The sequence below is a fragment of the Aythya marila genome (genome assembly GCF_965140915.1).
Source record: "Aythya marila genome assembly, chromosome: Z".
Taxonomy (NCBI): Eukaryota; Metazoa; Chordata; class Aves; order Anseriformes; family Anatidae; genus Aythya; species Aythya marila.
Window position 1 is genome coordinate 2,597,950 of NC_139080.1, and position 20,227 is coordinate 2,618,176.

General features: G+C 50.5%; 1 protein-coding gene across 2 annotated transcripts in view; it reads left to right on the plus strand.

The window, feature by feature from the left end:
• ZBTB7C (zinc finger and BTB domain containing 7C) overlaps positions 1 to 20,227 on the plus strand; it is a 132,015-nt gene that overhangs the window by 31,046 nt on the left and 80,742 nt on the right. Inside the window, exon 1 of one of the 2 annotated variants that reach the window (XM_082782477.1) lies at positions 10,945 to 10,979. The exons of the other annotated variant lie outside the window; for it this stretch is intronic. The gene's annotated coding sequence lies outside the window, so the exon portion shown is untranslated. Of the gene's footprint in view, positions 1 to 10,944; positions 10,980 to 20,227 lie in introns of those variants that run through there. 2 annotated transcript variants of the gene reach the window in all.

Consider the following 20,227-nt stretch of genomic DNA (forward strand, 5'->3'; position numbering starts at 1 on the left):
GCCACAGCAAGAGATGTGAGGCTCGATGCAACGCTGGCTGTTCCCCCCCTGTCCTTTCCCATGGCCAGAGGGAGTGCTTCAGAACAACACCTGCCCAGATGTGGTGCTCAGATTCCCCTTAGCAGCCTCAATTCCCCCTCCCTCCGCCTCCTAGCTGGCCGGTTTGGGTTTTTCTCACACAGAGCAAAGCCTTCAGCCACCACTGCCGTGTTTCTCTTCTGTCAGCCGCACCTCCTTCCCAGCCGGCATATCCAGAGCAAGCCAAGGGTGAGATGAGTGTTTTGGAAGGAGGGCCGAGTGTGCCTGAGCTCTGGTATGCCTCCCCGGGGACCTCCCGACGCACAGCACCAGCTCGCTGGCTGCTCCTCCGCCCCCCGTCCTCGTGTGGGAGGCATTTGGCCAAGGGGGAGAATGGGAACCCGTGGGTCGGATGCTGTCGGTGGCCACACACGGCAGCCTGATGGATTCTGTGATTTCTCCGGCAAGCAGGCGGGACCCTTCCTCGGCACCGAGCCGCACGGGTTTCTCCCTGCTGCTCCTCCGAGCCTCCCTCCTAAAGGCAGGGCAAAAAGTGAGGGGGTGCGGAGGTGCTGCAGGTTCAGCTGACTCTGAGACTCCTTTTTGCTGGTGCCCAGCCTGCAGCGATATCCAAATTCAGTCCGGAGCCTGAGGGAGCCCACGGAGCGCGACCTCCATTTGGGCAGCCCCGTCTGGGCGCGCGGGTGGTTTTAAAGCGGGCGGGCGGCAGAGCCCGCGGAGATAAACGCTCAGGTAATCGCCTGGGTCCAAACCACAGGCCACCTTCTGCCATCAGAGCAATTTGGAAATCAATTTGATGTCTGGCGGGGAGGCGGCGGGGCTCTCTCAGGAGCGCAGTGGCACGCTGGGTCCCTCCGGCGCTCATTAGCATTCAGGTGGCAGCGCTCTGCGCAAGCCGGAGAACTGGTGCCGCTTTTTCTGGGAAAGCCATTAGGAGAAATAAATTAAAGGGGGGGAGAGAAAAAATAAAATAAAATAAAATCAAGCATTACCGATAATTTCCTCTCGTTCAAGGTAACAATAGCGCAGACCACAGCCCCAGCGCCAGTCTCGAACGTGGCTGGCTCCTGGTTGGGTTCCCGAGACAGCCAAGCAGAGAGCACACCACAGAAGTGAAGTGATGATCAAATAAGAAAGCAAATGAGGCTCCCCCCTCGTTTTTAACAAAGGCAGGAACGGGGCCAGTGGCGGAGTGGTTTAGCTGAGCAGTTAGAAAATCTGAGGTCAAAGCCTGACATGGCTATTGATGAATTTGAGGGTGATGGAAGAAGAGTAGCAGACATTACGAGTGGGCTGCAGGGACTGAAACATGAAGCAAGATTAAAAGAACTTAAGTACCTGGAGCTCCGGTGGCTGCGCGACAGCGAGGCGGGCCGTAATTACCCTGCAGACTGCCGGGAGAGACAGAGAGAGGAGCAGAGGGGGGCAAAACGGGCGTCAGGCAGAGGAAAGGGGTGGAATTTGGGCTGTTTTCTCTAGATGCTGGGTTTGGCCAGGCTATGTGGTGCACCAAGTGCTAGCGCATTTGTTTTGGTCATCTCTCCTTGTATCACTCTGTTTTATAGCCTGCTGTTCCCGATGGACCCACAGCTCTTTAATGAGGGGCTGGATTCTGCTCTCTGTGCTGCCTGTTGGTGTCTGAGGCACCTCCAGCACCTGCTGCTCAGGGCTGTACAGCAGCATTGCTGGCGTAGGGCTCAAAGCCCAAAGGTGTCACTTAGTGGCTCTTTTTGGGTAAGTCTGCCTGTTTTCGTGAGGAGCCGATGAGCTTCATAACTTCCTATTGCCATCCCTCCCCTTGAATCCAAAGCAGAAACAATGACCTGGGCAGGTGATGGACTGAAAGACGTAGATGCACAGACCTGCACGTGCACGATAAACCTTGCTTCTTTACACAGCCAAGCTCAAAGTGCATCCCTCAGCACTGCAGCTGCAGAATTGTCTTTGGATCCAAGTGTGGCAGCATCTCCCTGAGCCCATGGCACTCTTCTGTCTCTCCATGCCCTCTCCTGCCTTTTACCAAACGCTTTGGGGAGTTTCTCAGCTCTGCCACTTCCCCTTGATTATCAAGTCTCACCTTTTCCTGTGGATTTTTTCCATCACTGGACTGGCAATGGGAATGAATTGGAAGCAGAGTCCTCCAGAGCCTGTTTGTATCATGTTTGTATCGTGCTTTTCCACGTTTGCACTGGAGCTATACTGTTTTTTAGCTTGGCTTCCAAGGAAACAAATCTGGGACTTGTCTGTTCCTCTGTCCACGTAGCTCTCCCCATGATTGATGTGGTGGCCGAGGGTCAGACCTGATGTCAGGATAGCCAGGATTTGAAGCTCCTATGCTTCTTGAAAGTAAATGTTTTGGTAGGCAGACCCTAATAATGACTTCAGTGAGGAAACACCTGCAGTGTTATTAGGCACCTGCAGATGTGCCCCAGCACTTGGGAGAACCATCGACCAGCCCGTGAACATAATGGGACAGCAGAGAATCTCTCCAGGAGCCAGAGATCCTCTGAAAAATAGCCCGTGTGAGCACCACTGCTCCCAGTTCAGCTGCCTTCACCACGTGGGGCTTGCGAGCTGCAGGTGTTCAGCGCTCTGAAAGCCTGTCCCTGGCTGCCACCCGACTGCAGAGGCTCTTTCCATGGGTGGATGCTTTGAGCAAATTAGTCCTAGGGGTGCCTGCAGTGTCTGTGTAGCCAGACAGTTCCAGGATAAATCCTGGACCTAATTCAGAGCTGTCTGGCATCTCCTGTAGTCATTCAGATTCCGCAGAGCAGGGACAAAAAGCAGCCAGACTGATGTTTCACTGCGAGGCACTGAGGGATTGAACCTTTTGCATGTGTCTGATCCAGGCAGACATGAGTCTCGAATCAGATAAAAAAAAAAAAAAAAAAATGACTTGTTAGTTCATTAGACATGACTAAGGGCTGTTTGGGTTAATGGGAAAGTTGAGCAAAGTGTAATTGTTGCTGCATAAGCAGCACACGGAGCAGCGACGGGAGGTGAGGTGCATAAGGTGCCACGGGTGCGCTCACAGCGTCTGAGGGAGCAGACAGGCCAGCGTGGCTCTGCACAAGCAGCAAGACCATGAAAATAAAGCTCAGGAGCTTTTGTGCTCCTGAAGGGCTGCCGGTACCAGAGCAGGATTTGTGTTTTTTTTGCCCATTTGCTTTATATTGGGGGATTTCACGAGGTGCTACGTGCTCACAGCGCTGCTGCTGCGCACCGGTCAGGGCCGCGTGTGCCCGCAGCGGGTGCAAGGGGCATCCACGTGTCCCCGTGCCGGTCTGGGCTGTGCGACCTGCTCTGTGAAATGGCCTCGCAGCCTCTCCTCAGGCAACACCAAGCTAAATAACCCGGGGACAGCCACATCTCCCTGCAGGCTGCAGAGGCAGACTTCAATCTTTAGGGCTCGCCGCGGGGCCAAGCCGGAGGGACTGGAGGGTGGGCGTCCAGCCGGGCACGCAGCAAAGCCTCCTAAAGGGAGTTGCCTGCCTTCTGCATCCTCCTCCGTGCCCGCTGGCCGGTTGCATGGTAACACAGCCCTCGCATTTTGCCTCTGCCTGCCTCTCGTTTAACCCCTGGCCTCTGCTGCTGGCCTCCCCTTGGTGCTTGGGATCGCTCACCCGCATCCAGGCAGCAGCCGATGCGTGGCGGGTGCGCTGCCTCCTCTCCTGTCTGGGAAGGGGGCAGGAGCTGGGAGGGAGACCAAAAATTGAAAAAAAAAAAAACGGAAGGGGTCAGAAACAGGCAGGGATTTTTGGTGTGACTGCTCAGGTCCTGGCTCCTTCGTCAAGGTGGGAGGGAAGGTGTGGGAAATTCCCGAGCCACCATCGGTGCGACACCGACTGCGCCGCAAGCGAGGACTTTATTTAGTAGAGTAAGTGTTATATTGACACAGAAAGACATACTTGATGCAGCAGCAAACTGGCCGTGAGATGGAATAAAAATTTTATGCATCATCTCTTTTCCTTTCTTCCCTTTTACACCTAAAGCACGTGTTGCTGCTGCCTGGAAGGGTCTGGTCTTGGCACCAGGGTCATTTTATGACTGTTGTTGGTGTTTTCAGGGGAGTAGAGTGATTTATGTGCATCTTTGCAGATTTGGGCCGCTAGATAACATCTAACTGCACTCCCACGCATGCCGCCGCAGCAACATCCCATAACCCCTGCATAGAAAAATATTTCCTTTTCATTGTAGCAGTAAAGCTGGAATTTCTGAAAGGATGGTGGTGCAAAGAGCGTAACTCCCACCCAGGTAAATAAAAGCCGGGCACGTTATTCTTTCCAGGACCTGTTTGCAAAGCTCCTGGTGCGTGTGTCTGCTGCGGGGTTCGAGGCTCATTTTGGGTAGCACAGAGCTGAGACCAAACCCTGGGGCGAAGTGTCCCACACAGCTGCCTTCAGAGGCTCTGCCTCCCCAGAAATAGGTTTGTCCCGTTGTGGCAGGCGCTGTCCTCATGGTTTGGGTGCAGCGAGGGCTGAGCAATCTTCCAGTCCCAGGCTGTAAGTCCCAGCTTTCAGGTGGCCAAACCATGCTGGTTGGTGGCCCAGCTTGCCAGGAGCAGGGCTCAGCTCCAGAGAGCAGTGTCACCCTTGACAGCACTGTGGGAAGTTACGTGTAAAGAACAGGGGACCCTTTAAAGCGTTCTGAGGCCAGGCGGAGAAAGGGGAGGAATAAAATAAAAATAAAAGACTGTTTTGTCCCCCAACCGGCGCAGCAGCATTAATGAAATTCTACAGAGGGCAGAGGGAGGGCAAGCCAGCGCAGTCAGCAAAAAATGAATCCGGACGGCTGTAACATAAATATCAAGGGGGCTGGAGGAAGCTGGAGCCATCGCCCTGCCCTGTGCCATGCCAAGCATTGCGATTTAAGACCACGGTGTCCTCGTTCGGGGAGCAGCCGCCCGCACGTGCGTGCGTGCACACACACACACACACTCATTTTGGCAAAACCTGTCCCCTGCCCAGGGAGCTGCAGGGTCGGGGAGGGGGGAGCAGTGCCCTTGCATGCCTTCGTGGGGAAACCTGGCTGTGGCCCCCTTTGGCTTTTTTTCCCCTTTTGGCCTGGGGAGGTGCAGGTGCCGCGGAGGGGCTGCTGCTCCGCCAGGGGTGGTGTCAGGGTGCCTGTCCCCTGCCCTGTGTGTCCCCATCTCCTGAATTGCCCTGCCCCAGCCCACAAAAAGCTCCGTGCTTCCATTTCCCTCACCCTGCCACCCCTCCTCTCAACTCCCTGCTGCCTGCAGCGCTGTCCCCTTGCTGCCTCCCATGCCCCCGGTTGCTGTTTCTCCCTCCCTGTCTTTTTCTCCCACCCACATGCCCAAACCCAGAGCCTGCTCTATTTCGGGAGCCGCTGCAGATGCAGCGGTGCTCTGGCTTTACTGTGGCTTGGACTTGGAGAGGGATGGCTATTTTTTCACTGCAGCCATCTGCTGCGTAGAGATCATGGGTGTAAGCTGCGACATTCAGAGCCAGATGTCCAGAGCCCCAAAGCTCAGGGACATTTGGATTGAGGGTTTTTTTTTTTTTTTTTTTTTTTGCATTTCTGCTTGAAGGAAACAATGAGTCCTGGGGGCTCCCCTCCCAGGAAGCCGAGGCTCCGAAGGAGAAGTGCTCACAATGCCAGAGGAGCACACGGACTGCCCGGGGCTGTCTTTGCATTCGGACCGCTCCTGTCGGACGATGTGTGATCCGGATCCAAGTCGGGGAAGACGCCGTCCCCGTCTGGGCCTGTGTTAGGATCCCCTTGTCCACGGAGAGTGCAGATGCAGCCCCGGGGGAATTAAACGTTCTGGCTCCAGCTTAGCTTCGAGTGTTTGGGTACCGTCACATTTAAGGCACAGGGTGAGGTTTGAGGAGATGGCGACGTGAACACGTACAGCCAAGGCTGTGTGGGCAGAAGGCAGAGGGAGCAGAGACCCTTGCTGAGATTTCCACAGCTGGCTTTAGGTGAATGAGAGGTGGGTCCCCTCTCCTTAGCATGCTTTGGATCCCCAAGCTTTCAGACTTCTTTGTTGCAGGGGAACTCTGGGCAGTTTTTCCCTGCCCGTGTTTATTTACTGAAACTTTCATCTTTGTTATTACTGAAATATCCAGAAAGAGCCGTATTAAATCTTTCATCTGGCCTGTGCTGATGCTCCTGGCAGAGCAGTAGCCATGCAGCCCAGCTGAACACTCTGAACCGTTCCAGCTCTTAGCTGCTAACTGGAGCCAGGTGGAGATATTAAGCTAGGATTTCCTAGGGCTGGATTGTGGTGGCTTTGCTTCTGTATTCAGCTTGCGTTCAGTGGCTTTGGCCATCAGGCAACCACATTCGGAATTCATAGAGCAGCAGCCCCCCAAAAAAAACTGCTATCATAACGCCCAGCATCTGTAAGGCATTTTTAACATGAGGGAAGTTTCTTGTAACAGAGTTAAAAGAAGCAGCCAAAGGGTAAAATGCAGGTGAAGCAGAGGCCGTTTAATGATTCACTGTTTAAAACTCCAAAAAATATCTTCTGCCTCTAAAATCTCATTTACTTTCCCCCAAAACCAAGTATAATTAAACAGTAAATCAAAGGAAATAATTAGCAGTAAATGGTATCCTTCAGAAATGGAATTGCCATCCTGTTGAGGAAAACGATAAAAACATCTGAAAATATAAAAAACAGCAACCTAAATGTAGAACCATAATAATGCCAAAAAATTTGAGGGACAATTTGCTAAAGATGTGGAAATCACCCATAAAATATTTCCAAAGCACAAAAAGCAAGAAGCCCACTAGGAAGTCTGTAGATGGCAGCTAGAAAGGGAGTGCTGAATAAGTATGAGGCTTTTGCAGATAATTTGCATCACTTCGTTTGGTAATAGCTTGGAAGGAGTCCCCCTCCAGAGCCCTTTTTATGGAGAGCAACTCAAACAAAGTGTTTTAAAGAGGTGTTTTAGTGGAAGAGATTCTAGAACAAACCAGTATAACGAAGAGCAACAGATTACAAGAACCAAACTGAATTCACCCAAGAGCTTTAAGAAAATTCAGATTCAAATTTTCCAGCTACCACTTTGCTACATAAATAGGCAAGGGAGCAGGAGGACAAAGAGGCAAAGGCAGTACTGATTTTTAAGCAGGACTGGTGGTGGGATCTGCAGCCCGTTATTTTCACTTCTGTACCGGTCATCTTTGTTGAATCTCAGGAGGTGAATTCATGGACAGATGAATAAATATGATATACGGAGGAAGAGTCAACCTGAGTTTTACAGAGTGAAGTCATTCTTCATTATCTATTCAAGTTCTTCAAAGGAGACAGGAATGGAGAGAAAAATGACCCAGTCAATATCGTGTCCTTGAATTTCCCCCAGACTTTGGCAGCGTCCCTTGCCAAAGGCTCCTGAAGAAGTTAAGCTGTCGTAGGACAAGATTTTCTTGTGGATTAATAGTAGTGTAAAAGACAGAAAACAGAGGAAAGAAAGAAATGCTCATTTTCCACTGTGGCTACCAGGGGCATCCTGCAGGTATGCTTGCTAGTGCCTGAGCTGTTCAACAAATTCATAAATGATCTGGAAACAGGGGAACGGGGAGATGGCAGCAATGTGTCCTGGCTTTACTGAGTTATTTCAGGCACTTAGAACTACAGAGAGGTGTGGAAAGACCCAGTGATACTGCATGACTGAGTGATGGAACAGCAAACAAAACTCAAGTATGTTGATTAAAGCAAAGCAATGCACTCGAGGAGGTAATCCCCAGCTACTCATGCACAGCGACAGGCTCTCGATGGACCCGTGCTGCGTAAGAAAGAGATCTCTGAGTCACTGTGGATGCTTCTTTGAGATGTCAGCTCAAAGCTCAGTCGCTGTTGGATAGGCAAATTGAACATTAGGAGTTGTCAGGATGAAGATTGAGGAGGAAAGGGAGAATATCAGACACATTGCCAGACACTTTCTGGTGCAGCCGCCTCTTGAGCAGTGTGCACCCAGACTCAGGAGTGATGGAGGCAGGGAGAGCCGAAGGGTTTAGGGAGGAAAACAGTTTAAACGGATGAGGCCACTTAGGGCTGGAAAAAACTTGTCTGAGGAGGCTTTATTAAGACAGAAATATCAAACCGTGAATGGCGTGGAGAAGGGGAGCAGGGAACGGTTATTCATTGTCTCTTTCATAACACAGAAATGAATGGCTGTGAAATGAAATTATTTGGCAGCACTTTTAAAGCAAACAAAAGGAAATAGTTTTTCACACAGTGAGTAATTAAATTGGGGGAGCTCATTGGCACACAGTATTTTGGAGACCAAAGGTGCAGAAAGGTTCAAGAAGCAATTAGATGGGCTCAAGGCCCAGAGAGGGCTGCTAGCTCTCGGGTTCAGATCCAGCCTGGGAACATCTCACACATAGATCAGGAAAGAGGCATCTCTGTGTGCTCACACCTTTCTGTGCACTTCTTCTGCCTAGGTCACGCCAGCTGCTGTAAAAAAAGAAGAGTCGGGGCTGGATGGTCTCTTTCTGAACGTGTGTCTTGTCATCTGAGTTGACGTGCTGTGGTCCCAGGGGGATAGCCCACTTCTCACAGGGTTTCCTGCAGCTGGACTCAGTCCTGCAGGTGGTCCCTTGTGGTCCCCACTTTCCTGTAGCCTGGCAAATGCCTCCTAAGGCTGTGCTCTGGGACGCGTGGTGTGTGAAGATAACCCCTGTGGGGTTATCTTCCTTGTAATCATCTTGCCAAGTGGGAATTTGAGATTAAGGACAGATACTGAATTCAGTGTACACCCAGAAGGGAATTCCTTAGGAGACCCTACCGGTCATGCTTTTGTCTCTTGCAGCTAAGTCCATTTTCCTGCTCAGCTTTTCACACTTTCCACTGATCTCTTGCTGCACGGCTCCTCCTATTTCTCCTGCTGGAGAATATAGCATCCATTGAGCTGGAGAAGGATGGTTTGGCCAGCATGTGCCACTATGAGCCCTGAATAAAAATACCTCTTTACCCAGCGAGGCTGCTTGCCTGTCTCTGGTATTCAGTGCCATCCTGGACCTTGTCGTTCTGCAAGCCAGAGGCTGGCAAGGGGGCTGACCTTAGCGGAGGACGGGGTTTTTGAGGGCATTCACCATTGTTCTAGTGCTTTCATCTTTGTGTTATTAAAAAAAAAAAAAAAAAACAAACAGCGTATAGCATTTCGCCAATGCGAATTTGCTATTGCATTCACTGGGAGCAGAATTAGCTCAACACTGGCCGTATTTGAAGCCCCTGCCAACCTCAAAGGACCTCATTCAGTATCCACTTTGTTTCAACAATTAGCAATACGAAAGAGCATCTGGCATGCAAATTGTATGCTAGGACAAATGCCCAAAGTGATGTCCTGTACTGGCAAGCAACAGTTCAAAACAAACAAACAAAATATCTCTTTCAGTCAGAAGATCTGCTGCTGGGATGTCTCCAGATGCCTGTACATTGACAATAGTACGTTTTTTTTCTCATGGTGTCCCTCCACGGCTGGCCTGTGCAGCAAGAAGAGCTGTTCTGCCCCATGCATTGGTAGTTGATTACCAACTTCTCATCAGGTCGCGCATGGCTATCTGATGTGCTGTGCCTTTGCTCTTGTTTTGGCAAGGTGGCAGCCAGTAGCAGGGGAAGAGGAAGAAGAAATATTTTCAGTGTTTTCTTAAGGTGCATGGAAAAATATAGGCTTTGGGGTCAATATTCACTGAAGCATCAATGAAAAAGCAGCTCCTTTGGCTAGATCGAGAGACTGGCTTTCACAGGAGAGCATGGGCTTGGTTGATGCTTTCCTAGTTTGTCTAAAGTGAGGTGCGAGTGGTGGCTTTTGAGCCAGCAGTGGTTGACGGATGGACCATGTAGATCCTTGTGGCAGGGATTTTGGGTGTTCAGCCTGGGTGCTGAGGTTCCCCAGGTTCCTCTGGGGAGCCCTGGGACATCTGGGTCCCCTCTGTCACCCCCTACCCCTTGCTGCTGGGCTTCCTTCCCTTTCCCCAAGCTACCCCAGCGCTGCTGGCACAAGCCCGGCCTCAGGCCTGGATGCAACCATGCAAGTGGCAAAGTGCAGATGCAGATTTCCTGACATGTAGGGGCTGTCCAAGCCTCCTGCTGTCCCTGTACATTGACACAACGTGCTGTGACCTCCAGCTCTTGGTGTGGAAGCTGGGGAGGGCAGCAGGGCCGGGCAGGGGGCAGCACGGCCTGGTCACCAGGACACGGTGCGGCCTCTGGGGGCTGCAGTGCTCAGAGGCCATCCTGCTGCCTTGTCCTCCCTCCCCGCTTCTTTTTGGGCTGGAAATCCCAAAAGATCATGCCCTGTGCAGATGGGCTCTGACCTTGCAGCCGCCCAGATTGCGCTGTCAGGGCAGGTAGAGATGGGAGAAATTCGCAGCGGCACTCAGCCCTCAGGCGTTTTCTAAATTTAAGTGTGATAACTACTTTTTTCCACTTTACAAACTATCCGGATCCTTCAAATTAATAGCTCGGGGTTGTGGGAAACTGCCTTTACTTTGACTCGAGGTAGCCTTAGCTGAGCTTGTTGGCATCTCTGATCCATCCCAAACCTTCTGGGCTCAGAGAATAAAAATAAACTGGTGATAACAACAATCCCTGTGTTCCCAGTGAAAGACAGAACTGGGCAAACGGCAAGAGTTTGGGGTTTTGATCTTGTAGCTTTGACGTGATTCATTGGAAATAAATGTGCTACAACTTTAAGGATTTGCCTGCAGCTAAATATAAGGGTGTGCTGGCTCCACCCTGCCGCTTTGTTAGGGATACAGGCATTTATTTTCTCTAGTGGGTTTTGTCTTTTTTTTTTTTTTCCTACTTTTTTTTTTTTTTTTTTGGTGAGTCTCCACCATGACATAACCAAAGGTCTCACAGAGCAGCCTTTGAGCATGCAGCAGAGATCCCCGACTCACGTCTCGTTCTCCCCACGGCACGTGGAAGGGCTGGGACCCAAGGAGCTCCAGATCTCACCTCTCCTGTGAGTACCGTGCACTCCTGGCTGGCAGGGAGGTGATGGCAGGGACCACGGTGGAGGGCATCAGAGCAGGGCTTGCTGTCTTCACCTGCTGCTCGGGAGACCCCTTCTCGTGTGCCAGCAGCGAGCACACCAGGAGCGTCTGATCTTTGCCAGCTCGGGGATGAAGGTGTGGTGGGTGACTCTTTTCCTACTAATTTTTCGAGTGAGAACTCGGTGCGTTGGTAAAACTCGGAGAGGGGGTGGCAGGGTGTGTTTTCAATCAGCGTTTAGTCAGTCTGAGTTTAGTCTCCAACTTTCTGCCTTTGAAAGAGAAGTTGGTTTCATCTTCGTTTTCTATAATCATCTATTTATTTTATTGGCTTTTTCAAAAAGCCTGCATTTCCCCTGGTGCACGTCCACCTGTTTTGTGTAAGCTGCCGAAGGTCTGAGCTTTTGCTCAGTTTGTGCAGAGTAGATTTCTTTCAACAAGCCAAAAGAAACTACAAGACTATATACTAAAAAGGGCAAAAAAACCACATGCTGTGCTATTTTGGTAGTAGCAAATTATGCGTTCTACAAATTACCATTGGTTATGAACACAGTGTGTCTGTCTGTATAACAATGTCCTGCTTTCAGATCACCACTAATACATTTAAAGTTATGATAATACCCATTGAAATCCAAGCGTCTCCTCTTTTCCGAGATCTGATTTATTCCTACCAGCAAATGTCAGATGTAAGTAGAAGTTTTATGGCTGTATAATTCACACACTGTTAGGCATCTTATTAGGAAGGACTAGGACTTTTTAAAAAATGACTTGATGTTCCTTAAATATATAGAAACTATTAGTTCCCTTTTCTCTTCTTTCTCTTTCCCCCCCCTTTTTTTTCTCTCTCTCTTTTTTTTTTTTTTCTTTTCCCCTTTTTCCTTTTTCTTTTTCATTTTTTTTCCTTTTTCTTTTTTTCTTTTTCTTTTCCTTTTTCTTTTTCTTTTCCTTTTTTTTTTTGTTTTTATTTCATCTTTTTCTTTTTCTTTCCTCTTTCCTCATTCTTTTTTTTTCTCTTTTCCATTTTTTTTTTTTTGCTTTTCTTTATTTTCTTCTGTTCTTTCCAGTGAGGGGCAGGTTAAACTGATTAAAAGACATCACCTTTTTATTATTTTATAATGTTAATTTTTATTTGATATTAAGGAATTAAACAATCTAATTTAAAAGGTATCACCTTTTAATATTATTAATTTTCATTTATTGTAGATATTATTATTATGAATTTAAATAATGTTATGAATCACAGGGAGAAAAATTAATATTCTATGATTCTATTAGCTTTATGAGCATCAGCTCTCAAATACCCCTCTGAAAATATGGTGAAGAATGCGGTACTGTATATACATGGAGAGGTGGATTAGATTTGATTACATGTAGGAATTTCCCCACCTATAGTGCTATGGGCACATTCAGCATGTGATACCTTACAAACTTTTTGCCAGCAATAATAAACAGTGCTGCTGCTTTGGGAAGATGATAAATGCTCAAATATCCCTGCACGTATTCCTTCACCTCTCACACTTACAGAGGCAGGGCAGGCTCATGGCATTGACACTTTGCAAGCTGCTGTGCACAAATGAGTGTGGACAGCCCTTTTCTGGTGAGTTTGAGCATCACAGGGGGACACCTGCCCCTGTGCCACCCCACAACCCAGCCGGGCTCTCTCCATCCGCATCCTATTGCTGATTCCTGCTGCTGGGGGCTGCCAAGACCTCCACGTGTGTGCGTGCATGGGATGGGTGCTGAAGCAGAAAACCCTGCAGGCGGCTTTCTCCCCTCGCACGAGCACCCTCTGCACTACCTGTTAGTGTCTAGCTGGGGTTTCTGCAGCATTTCACCCCCCAAAAAAGGCCTGTGCTACTCTGCTGGGCCTTCTCCAGGCTGTTTTTCTGGGCTGTGCAGAGGGCATGAGGACAGCTCTGCTGCTGCCTGGGGAGAAAACAGTGCTGATAGATCCAGGCATCACTCCACTTTTATTAAATATATCCGTGATGAGTTCAGTGGTCTTCCCCTTCCGTGCACATGGGTGCAAGGGAGGTGTGGAGCACCCATGGTTTTGGAGGTGCTGGCAGAGAGCTGGGTGCTCAGGGAACCATTTTAGGCAGGCTGTGTCCGTGGCTGGGCTGCACCCTCAGACGCCTGGGAGCTGCTTTGCATCTTGCTTCAGGTCATGAAACCAAAGCACGGCCTGGAAAGACAGATTGCCGCCGCAGCGTAAGCAAATCTATTGGAAACAGACAGCTCGCTAATTGACCCCGTGTTACGTGCGTGTCTCCCCACCCTGCTCCTGCCTTCCTGGCCAGGCTGAGGAGGGCTGGGGCATCGCTGCTTTCTCAAGGAGGAGGGGACAGATTGAAACTGCACTTCTGGGAGGTGAAATAAAGCAGCAGCAATCACTCAGGGCTCTGGGGCGATTCCCCACCGTGCTCCCAGTTCCTAGTTTCTTTTGTGTCATGCGAGAAAAACCGGAGTGACAGCCCTGGTGTGTGTGAACAGCCACACTGGGTGCACCACCACCGATGGTGGACACCTGGAAGTAGCCCAGGCTGATGAGCGAGGCTTTATTTAGCTGAAAGCTCCTGGGAAGTGGCTTTGTGTGAGACCACGGGGCTCTCGGGAGCAGGCAGGTGGTGGCAGTGCCCACACCCAGCTTCTGTCCTGTTTTGCTCCCAGCACACTTCTCCCTCCACTCCGGGTGCCCATGCGCAGTTCCCAGATGGAGGATAAAAATGGGAAAAATGGGAAAAAATTGATAAAAATTGAAAAAAATACAAAAGTGGCCAGTGCCTTCCTGCAGGCTCATGCATGAAGTAGAGAACCAGCACCAGGAGGAGACAGCAAGGCATGGAGAGGATGAGGAGGGGAGGCAGAGCAGGGGGGTCCCAGCACCTGGGAGCAGGGCAGGGGACACCAGCACGCTCTTGGCTGTTGTCTGCAGTTCCTGCAGCCTCTGCTGAAGGCTTCAAGCATGGTCAGCCAACGAGGTCCATGCAGACACTGTGCAGTAGCTGAGGAGCCTGCAGCAGGTACAAGGGACCCACCACTAACACCACTGATGGGGCAGCTGCTGCAAAGACCTCTCCTCCCCGAGCAGGAGTGAGCCCCTCTTCTCCAGAGCTGCCTGCCTGGAACGTGTGTGTGTAAACCTGTACCTGCACACCCCTCCACTTCTGGCAGCGGAGCCGAACTCAGGGATGTTTTGGTTTGAGGATTGATGAGCTGCAGCCCCTGCTCCTCATTTGCACCTTTTCCATCCCCTAATGGAAGGGATGTGGCGTTCCTTGGCTGGCACATTGAACAAATGTGCTGTAGAGCACCTAACAGGGGGGTGTGAGTGTTAGCATTTCTAAGAAATAGCAATTCTCCTTTCGGAGCCTAAGTGAACACCACTTTCCTGGAGTTGCATAATTTAAATCATCTTCGCTCTGTTTTTGTCCTGTCCATTATTTTGAGCTGTCATGTTAAGTGCCACGAAGACTCTTGAAGAGGTTTCTTTCTGTTTCCCTCTAATAATCCCAGAAACATGCACTGGTCCCATTGTAAGGGGCTCTCTCCGGCAGCTCTCAGCATTCAATTTGCTGTAGAGGAGGCACTTTGTAGAACAATAGGACAATCAGTGCTGCAGCAGCTCAAGTGCTCCCATCCTGCCCTTGAAGAGGCAGGAGGAGAGGAGGTGGAATAGTGTTTTGACCATCACCATTAATGAGTTCTAGGAAAAGCTTTGGTGGCGGCTCAGCGTGACAGCACAACAAAGGTGATCCTGGCTCGCAAAAATAGACGGCTTGTGTTTCCTTTGCTCGAAAATTTGTTGGGGTTTAGCTGATGGCTGGTGCTTTAGGGAGAGCGATAAACTCTGGTGTGCAGGGCTGGATTAGGGCTTGGAGTCTGAGCCCAGTGGCCGGGATGAAAGCCAGCAGAGAGAAAGCATTGCCCGAACCTTCTGGCAGGTTGAGGTGTTAGTAGGGTCCGAGGATGGGTCTTTCCCCTAAGAGCAGATCCTTGGGGCTGTAAAGTACCTCTGAGGAAAAGGCTGGTGAACCACCAGGAGCCTGCTGGGGCTGAGGATCCATCCCTGGCAGTCCTGAACTGAGCAAACATCTCCAGAGCCCTGTTGGGGTGCCTGCTGTGGGCCAGACCCCAACAGGAAGACTTTTTGAGGACGTTTTCCATCCTTTGATGCTGCAGTCTTTATATCCTACTCAGAGCTGTGTGAGGCATCCTGTTCTAACTCTGGGAAGGCTTGGGGCAACAGTACCTGGTTTCTTGGGGGAAAAATGTGATCTCCTACTGGAGTGAAGGAATGGCAAGTGCCCCTGCTGCCTGAAATGTCCAGCACCCATCGCCCCTGCACCCGGTGTCTACTGAGAAATTGGTGGCTCTGTGCTGAGCTCTCCTGATTCTGCTCCGGGTGCTGCCTCCAACTCTCCCAGCCCCTCGGTACTGCATGTGGCCTCTTGTGTAGGAACTGGACTTTGACTAAAGAAAAAAAAGTTAATTTTCCCCGCTGAGCCTGTTGTGTTTTGCAGAAAATCACCTCTTAAGTAGCGGATCGCGATGGCGAAATGCAGAGAGGCTGCAGAACGCGGCTTTTCTGGAGGGACACAAAGAAATGAGGCATTGCCGTGGGAGCTGCTCGTCGGTGCTTTCAGCTACGTGACTAAGAGGAAGGAAAATAACTTTCCAAATAAGATTTAAAGTAGAAGTAAATTTTGACTTAGAAATTACACTGTGCAGATGGAAGCCCGGGACAGGTAGATCAGACCGTGAGCCCGTGTGGTCCTGAAGCTTGCTCCTGCAGCGGTCAGTGCCAGGTGCTTTGCATTGGTTTTACGTTGCTCGGTGCAGCATTTTGTCTGTCCTATCCACGCTGCCTTTTGCTTTGCTTTCTTGAATCCTGCTGGGTTTTTCAAGGATTTTTGTGTCCTCAAAGCCCGGAGCATTATTTAACTCTCTGGTAAGGCACCAACTTTAGGAATGAAAAATGAGAAGTTAAAAAATACTAGTAAAAAAGCTGTAAGGTGATTTTTGCTCAGTCCCATGTGGTCAAGGGTGTCCCAGGCTCGTAACAACCCACTTAATATTTCTCTGGGGAAATCCCCATGCAAAATAAACCTTTGCCCGTTAGCGTGGCCTGTGAATCCACCCAGGTGCTTTCCAGGTCCGGGAGTTGGGTGGAGAGCTGAAAATCTCAGGAAAACTGCCATGACAAACCACGGGCTTGTTTGGCCCGAATGGTTATGGAAATAAAAGCTGCAACCTGAGCCTCGGAGCTCTCCCAAGTGAAGAGAGAAGATCCCAGTGCTTTTAGGAGCAAAGCAGCGAGCTGGCAGCGTCGGGGGCAAGGCACTGTGCGGGGACACCGCGAGGAGCCTCTGCCCTCCGGCAGCCCCAGCTGGGGCTGGCCCTGAGCTGAAACCATGGTGAGCAAAGAGCTCGGCCTCCGGCTCTTCTGCGGAGGCGAGGAAGGTGGATTGTTTTCCAGCGATGAAATTTCCTATTGAAAAAATTGAATGCTTCCTTGTCGCGCTTGTGAATGGGACGCCCGCGAAGCTGAGCACACTGGTTCCAATTACGGGCGCAGCGAGGCCAAGCACTGCAGCCAGACAGGAATTTATACCTTTTCATAGGCCCTTGAAAAGATAAAACCTTTTTTTTTTTTTTTTTTCCTTCTTTTTTTTTTTTATTTTTTTTTTATTTTGTTATGTATGTAACGTATTCAAGGCAGGAGCCCAGCCAGCTGAGCTCTCTTTGATTTGTTCTCATGTTAATATTAAATGTCTGAAAATGTGCCTTAATCGCTCAAATTAGTCAGACTTCTCCCTCTGTTAGGCCATGAAGCTGCTCCCAAGGAATGGGTGCGTATTCCTTCCTCTCCTCCCCACCATCTCCAGGGGTGGCTTGTTTATGTCTGGGGCTTTCCTGGAAGCACATCTGGGATTTATGGCTCTTCTCCTCGATGTCCAAAGCTTTCACTCCCTGGGCAAGGCTTCCAAGTGGAAGGAGGTGTTTTTTGGGATACACAGACATAGGAGCAACTGGTGGGGGGCAGGCGGGACCAGTGTCTAGCAAGGATGAAGGACAGGGGTGTCATTAAAAGCCAGAAGGGGACTCAGGAGATGAGGGCTTGGGTGCAGCCTTTCTGCACATGCTGAAGGGGACAGTGGCAAGAAACCAGTGGTATGGGGCTATTTCCCTTGGTGTAACGGATGGTAAGAAGCCCTATTTCCAGCCGTGGGGATTTCCTGATGCTGTAGGGGTGTGCCTGTTTATTAACCCCAGCGGTCTTCCACAGGTCCTTCAGCAAGGAGCTCTGCAGACCCGCCGTCTGCTGCAGAGAAAGCTGTCGCTGTTTGCCTTTCCTGAACCTCTGCTAGCTTAATTTGGTGACCCTGGGTTCAAGGGGCCCCTTTTCAGTTCCACACACTGAAAGGAGGCAGAGCTGCTGTACCTGGACGTTGGGGTGGGCTGGGACCCCGCAGATGGCAGCTTTGCTTGCAGGGGGCTCAGCACCAGCTCTCGCCGAGGCAGAGCGCTGCCTGCCCGCCGGCGGCTCTCAGTGCCCGCTTTTCAGGCACTGCCGGCTCCGACTGCTGCTAGCTGGCAGCACAGACAGCGCTGCAGGCTCCAGCTTTGCATCCTGCCCTTTGTAGATATCCAGCGTGCCACAAAGACCTTTGTGCAGTGGTCTGGTTTGATATGCGTGCGCAGGCGTGTTCCTGTGCACGCTCCGGGCAGGCAGTGCTGCTGCGGTGCCAGGCTGTTGGTTCTCCACACTGCTCTTGATATGTAAAATGAGAGCATGCGTCTTTGTTGTTGTTTGCATTCCTGTGTCACCTACGGGTCCCACTTTCCTGGGTGCTGCACAAAGCCACAACAGAGCCAAAGCCGGCGCTGAAGAGATTGCGGTCTGAGACAAGGGGCGGCAGGCGTGTAGCTAGCTGGAGGAGATCAGGAAAATAATGATCCCGAACTGGCTGCAGGAGAAGCCCCGGCACACACCGAGCAGCTTGCAGCACGTGGAAGTGTTGCATACGTGCCTGTGCAATTGCAAAAGGCGCGCATTGTTCGGTTGTGTTATTGGGAAACAGAACATGATCGTTAGGAGTGAGCGAGAATGGGAACACCTGGAGGGACGGAGTTAAGGGCAATTACTCAGCCCAGCCCTGGCGTTTCTTAATTTGGGAGAGCTACCCTGCATAATTTCATCACAGATTTTTATACAGTTAATTGGCAAGCAGTTTGATATGCAAATAAAAACATCATAAATATCAGAGAAAGATTTAAAGCTGTGCTCTCCACTGCCATGCTACAATCCTTGCTTTTCTGGTCAGTCTAATCTGCTCGATTACTCCTTTCATCTTCCTGCGTTTTGAAGACGTGATATCTCTTTCAAAGAACATCTGTCAGACATATTAATTAGCTATTTTTTTTCTACATGGAATGAAAAAGCAAGGGTGGGGAACCCGCAGCCCTGGGGATCAGATGTGGTGCCTGGCCAGGTAATTATTTTGGGGGTAGCACGGAGATGTGAGATGTGCGGCCTGCCCTGGGTCTGGAGATGCCTCCCTGGCTCTCGGCAAGGAACAGGTTTGCTGCCAGAGATACGCAGCTCATGTGAAGCACCGAAGGGAGATTTTCCTAATGTGGGTAATGGAGCATCCGCAGCAGACAGTGCCGAGATGTCACTTCTAGACCCTGACCTTCCGAGATCAAAGATGCTACAGGCAGCGATGCTGAAGGATGTTTTTAATTCAGAAGATTAAGCTTAAGTAGCTTAAGAATGGGAGAAAGTGTGGATGGAGTCAATATTTTTAACGTTCAAGGACGATTTGAGAGCGTAGACTTGTTTGCTGGTAACATCAAAGATCCCAGCGAGCTTGGGACGCCCGAGTGGTTCTCATCTGAAGAGTTTACCCTGAGAGCCTCATCTGCTGGGACTCCTCGCGCTGAGAGCTCGGATGGATGCCTTTTACTATCGCTGTAATTTTTGAATCAGATACATTTCACGCAATACAAGGCAACGTGAGTGTGTGGTTTATGTCAGGGGAATACAGCCAGGTGTTTTATCACTACAGACAGCGTTTTAATTCCAGCTGAGCTGACGACGAGCTTAGCGTGCCCTTTGAGGACCAAACCCAGGGCTGCCATTTCATTCCTCCAGGTGCCGAGGAATTAAATGAGGGGGGGTATTTCACGTCTGGGTGCAGGAATTCCCAAAGGACTCCCACGTGGCAAGGCGTGATACTGGGCAGCAAAGGTCTTCCTGTCGTCAGTGAGCTCTCGGGGGGGATGGATTTGGGTTTCCCATGGTTGCACCAAAAGTGTATATGATTTCTACCATCTGCCTTTACCACTTGCATGTTTTATTTTTATTTATTTATTTATTTATTTATTTATTTTTGCTTACTGGCTTCCAGTGCTCCTGATAACGTGCTGGGTGTGGGCTGCTAGCCTATTCCTACAGGAGCCGTGCAGCTGCAGGAACCCACCCTTGCTGTTTGCACAAAAAGTCACGTTCCCATCTAGAGGTGAGGGACAAACGAGGAATCCGCAGTGGTGCTAGCTCTTCACACAGCTGCCAGTGGCCCTGGAGGGCTTCTTTCCATTTAACTTTTTTTTTTTTTTTTTTTTTATTGTTTTCTTCTCTTTTCCACCCTCCTCCCTGCCACCCCCGTCCACAGAGCTGATCCCCACCGCAGCACCAGCTCCTCCAGAGGCAGATGAATCTAAGATTGCTCTGGGGCCTCCAGGGAGCATCTCCCACCCTGCTTCTCATGCTCTGCGGGTCCCAGCAGCCGCTCTCAGCCCTGCTCACGCCACCAGGAGCCGGAGCTGTGGCCGGCGGTGGCAGCGGTTCAGGACGTGTGGCACCGCCGCACGCTGCCGTCCCCCGGCAGAGCAAACCCAGGGTGTTTTCTGACAGCTGAAACGGGGGGGGAGGAAGGCGAGGGAAGACTTTCCAAGCTCTAATTACCCGTGCCCCAAGGAATCAAGAGGCCTCTCTGTCCGCGCCCTCCCGCTGCGGCTTTCACTTCCCTCGATGGCAGCCTTCCAGCATCCACCAGCCTGTCAGGCTTTCTCTTTGCTTGTCTCACTACCTGCTTTATTTCCCGCCTGGGAAAAGCGAAGAAGCAGCTCTGGGTTTTTAATTTCTCCTTTTTTAGTGCTGTTTCTTTTTCCCCGAGAGGTCCGCAGGAGTGGGAGGAGGCCTGGAAGATGATAG